This window comes from Arachis ipaensis, chromosome B3 (assembly GCF_059453495.1).
Source record: "Arachis ipaensis isolate K30076 ecotype BB chromosome B3, ASM5945349v1, whole genome shotgun sequence".
Classification (NCBI taxonomy): domain Eukaryota; kingdom Viridiplantae; phylum Streptophyta; class Magnoliopsida; order Fabales; family Fabaceae; genus Arachis; species Arachis ipaensis.
Window position 1 is genome coordinate 30130038 of NC_142438.1, and position 4687 is coordinate 30134724.

General features: G+C 41.5%; 1 non-coding gene across 1 annotated transcript; it reads right to left on the reverse strand.

Annotated features, from left to right (window-relative positions):
* Positions 1 to 724: 724 nt before the first annotated feature.
* On the reverse strand, positions 725 to 832 carry LOC148570177 (small nucleolar RNA R71). The gene has a single exon (XR_015908649.1). It is a non-coding gene; the product is annotated as a small nucleolar RNA R71 (small nucleolar RNA).
* Positions 833 to 4687: the final 3855 nt, after the last annotated feature.

The window sequence follows — 4687 nt, forward strand, 5'->3', positions numbered from 1 at the left end:
TCTTTCTATTTATTTATTTATCTACTAACACTTCTCTTCTACTCATAATTCGAACCAACTCTTCCCCTCTGTGTTTGAATTTCTCTTTTCTCATTCTTCTATTCTTCTCTTCTTCTACTCACATAAAGAAATCTCTATACTGTGACATAGAGGATTCCATATTTTCTGTTCTCTTCTTTTTCATATGAGCAGGAACAAGGATAAGAACATTCTTGTTGAAGCTGACCCTGAACCTAAAAGGACTCTGAAGAGGAAGCTAAGGGAAGCTAAGGCACAACTCTCTGGAGAGGACCTGACAGAAATTTTTGAAAAAGAAGGAGACATGGCCGAACCTAATAACAATGGCGGAGATGCAAGAAAGATGCTTGGTTACTTTATTGCACCCTCTTCCAACTTCTATGGAAGAAGCATCTCAATTCCTGCAATTGGAGCAAACAACTTTGAGCTTAAGCCTCAATTAGTTTCTCTAATGCAGTAAAATTGCAAGTTTCATAGACTTCCAATGGAAGATCCGCATCAGTTTTTAGCTGAATACTTGCAAATCTGTGACATTGTCAAGACCAATGAAGTTGATCCCGAGGTCTACAAGCTTATGCTTTTCCCTTTTGCTGTAAGAGACAGAGCTAGAACATGGTTAGATTCACAACCAAAGGAAAGCCTGAACTCTTGGGATAAGCTGGTCAGTGCTTTCCTGACCAAATTCTTTCCACCTCAAAAGATGAGCAAGCTTAGAGTAGAAATCCAAACCTTCAGACAGAAGGAAGGAGAATCCCTCTATGAAGCTTGGGAAAGATATAAGCAACTGATCAAAAGGTGTCCTACTGACATGCTTCCAGAATGGAGCATCATATGTATATTCTATGATGGTCTGTCTGAGTTGTCAAAAATGTCATTGGACCATTCTGCAGGAGGATCTCTTCATCTGAAAACCCCTACAGAAGCTCAGGAACTCATTGAAATGGTTGCAAATAACCAGTGCATGTACACCTCTGAGAGGAATCCTGTAAACAATGGGACGCCTCAGAAGAAGGAAGTTCTTGAAATTGAAACTCTGAATGCCATATTGGCTCAGAATAAAATATTGACTCAGCAAGTCAATATGATTTCTCAGAGTCTGAATGGATTGCAAGCCGCATCCAACAGTACTAAAGAAGCATCTTCTGAAGAAGAAGCTTATGATCCTGAGAACCCTGCAATAGCAGAGGTGAATTACATGGGAGAACTCTATGGAAACACCTATAATCTTTCATGGAGAAATCATCCAAATCTCTCATAGAAGGATCAACAGAAGCCTCAACAAGGCTTCAACAATAATGGTGGAAGAAATAGGTTTAACAATAGCAAACCTTTTTCATCATCTTCTCAGCAACAGACATAGAATTCTGAACAGAGCCATTCTGGCCTGGCAACCATAGTCTCTGATCTATCCAAGACCACACTAAGTTTCATGAATGAAACAAGGTCCTCCATTAGAAATTTGGAGGCACAGGTGGGTCAGTTGAGTAAGAAGATTACTGAAACTCCTCCCAGTACTCTCCCAAGTAATACAGAAGAAAACCCCAAGAGAGAGTGCAAGGCCATCACAATGACCAACATGGCCAAACCTGGAGAGAGTGAGAAGGACGTGAGTCCCAGTGAGGAAAGCCTCATGGGACGTCAGCTGGACAGAAAGGAGTTTCCCTTTGAGGAACCAAAAAAATCTGAGGCTCATACAGAGACCATAGAGATTCCATTGAACTTTCTTCTACCATTCATGAGCTCTGATGAATATTCTTCCTCTGAAGAGGATGAAGACATCACTGAAGAGCAAGTTGCTAAATATCTAGGAGCAATCATGAAGCTGAATGCCAAGTTATTTGGTACTGAGACTTGGGAGGATGAACCCCCTTGTTCACCAATGAACTAAATACATTAATGAGGCAGACATTACCTCAGAAGAAACCGGATCCCAGAAAATTTTTCATACCTTGTACTATAGGCACCATGACCTTTGAGAAGGCTCTGTATGACCTGGGGTCAGGGATAAACCTCATGCCACTCTCTGTAATGGAGAAACTGGGAATCTTTGAGGTACAAGCTGCAAGAATCTCACTAGAGATGGCAGACAAATCAATGAAACAGGCTTATGGACTAGTAGAGGACATGCTAGTGAAGGTTGAAAGTCTTTACATCCCTACTGATTTCATAATCCTAGAAACTGGGAAGGATGAGGATGAATCCATCATCCTTGGTAGACCCTTCCTAGCCACAGCAAAAGCTGTGATTGATGTTGACAGAGGAGAGTTGGTCCTTCAGTTGAATGAGGACTACCTTGTATTCAAGACTCAAGGTTCTCCTTCTGTAACCATGGATAGGAAGCATGAAAAGCTTCTCTCAATACAGAGTCAAACAAAGCCCCCACATTCAAACTCTAAGTTTGGTGTTAGGAGGCTACAACCAAACTCTAAGTTTGGTGTTGGGAGGCCACAATCAAACTCTAAGTTTAGTGTTGAGAGGCCCAACCCTGCTCTGATTATCTGTGAAGCTCCATGAGAGGTCACTGTCAAGATATTGACATTAAAGAAGTGCTTATTGGGAGGCAACCCAATGTTATTTAATTATATCTATTTATTTTCCATTGTTATTTTATGTTTTCTGTAGGTTGATGATCATGTAAAGCCACAAAAACAACTGAAAAATCAAAAACAGAATGAAAAATAGCATTAAAAATAGCACACCCTGAAGGATAAGCTTACTGGCATTTAAACGCCAGTAAGAAGCATCAGACTGGCGTTTAACACCAGAAAGAAGCATCAAGCTGGCGTTAAACGCCAAAAACAGGCTACAGTTTGGCGTTTAACGCCAGAAGTGTACTCTAAGGGCATTTTGCACGCCTAAATAGAGCAGGGATGCTAAGTCCTTGACCCCTCAGGATCTGTGTACCCCACAGGATCCCCACCTACCCCACCTCTTCTTCTCTCCTCTTCACACCCTTTCATAATACTCTTCCCCAAATACCCTTCACCAATCACATCCATCCACTCTTTCCAAAAAACCCCACCTACCTCCAAATTCAAAATCCTTTCCCTTCAAAACCCAACCCTAATACACGAAACCTAACCCTTTCCCCAGCCCTATATAAACCCCTCAACACTACTTCATTTTCACATATCACAAACACTTCCTTCCCCCCTTGGCTGAATACACACTTCCCCTCCATCTCCTCCATTTTCTTCTTCTTCTACTATTTTCCTTCTTCTTTTGCTCGAGGACGAGCAAACATTTTAAGTTTTGTGTGGTAAAAGCGTTGCTTTTTGTTTTTTCATAACCATTAATGGCACCTAAGGCCAGAGAAACCTCAAGAAAGAGGAAAGGGAAGGCAATTGCTTCCACCTCTGAGTCATGGGAGATGGAGAGATTCATCTCAAAGGTCCATCAAGACCACTTCTATGAAGTTGTGGCCAAGAAGAAAGTGATCCCTGAGGTCCTTTTCAAGCTCAAAAGGAGTGAGTATCCAGAGGTCCGATATGAGATTAGAAGAAGAGGATGGGAAATTCTCTCCAATCCTATTCAACAAGTCGGGATCTTAATGGTTCAAGAGTTCTATGCAAATGCATGGATCACTAAGAATCCTGATCAAAGTATGAACCCGAATCCAAAGAATTGGCTTACAATAGTTCGGGAAAAATACTTAGATTTCAGTCCGGAAAATGTAAGGTTGGCATTCAACTTGCCAATGATGCAAGAAAATGCACGCCCCTACACTAGAAGGGTCAACTTTGATCAAAGGTTGGACCAAGTCCTCATAGACATATGTGAGAAAGGAGCTCAATGGAAAATTGACTCAAGAGGCAAGCCGATTCAACTAAGAAGGCATGACCTCAAGCCAGTGGCTAGGGGATGGTTGGAGTTCATCCAACGCTCAATCATTCCCACTAGCAACCGGTCTGAAGTTACTATAGATCGGGCCATCATGATGCATAGTATCATGATTGGGGAGGAAGTGAAAGTTCATGAGATTATACCTCAAAAACTCTACAAGGTGGCTGACAAGCCCTCCACTTTGGGAAGGTTATCCTTCCTCACCTCATTTGCCACCTCTGCAATTCGGCTGGAGTGGACATAGAGGGAGACATCCTCATTGAAGAGGACAAGCCCATCACTAAAAAGAGGATGGAGCAAACAAGAGAGCCCACTCATGGACCTCAACAAGAGCATGAGGAAATTCCTCATCATGAAATCCCTGAGATGCCTCAAGGGATGCACTTTCCTCCACAAAACTATTGGGAGCAAATTAACACCTCCCTAGGAGAATTAAGTTCCAACATGGGACAACTAAGGGTGGAGCACCAAGAGCATTCCATCCTCCTCCATGAAATTAGAGAAGATCAAAGAGCTATGAGGGAGGAGCAACAAAGGCAATGAAGAGACATTGAGGAGCTAAAGCACTCCATAAGATCTTCAAGAGGAAGAACTAGCCGCCATCACTAAGGTGGACCCGTTCTTTAATTTCTTTGTTCTTTATTTTTCTGTTTTTCGTTTACTATGCTTTATGTTTATTTATGTTTGTGTCTTTATTACATGATCATTAGTGTTTACGTATCTATGTCTTAAAGCTATGAATGTCCTATGAATCCATCACCTCTCTTAAATGAAAAAATGTTCTAAAAACAAAAGAACAAGAAGTACATGATTTTGAATTTATCCT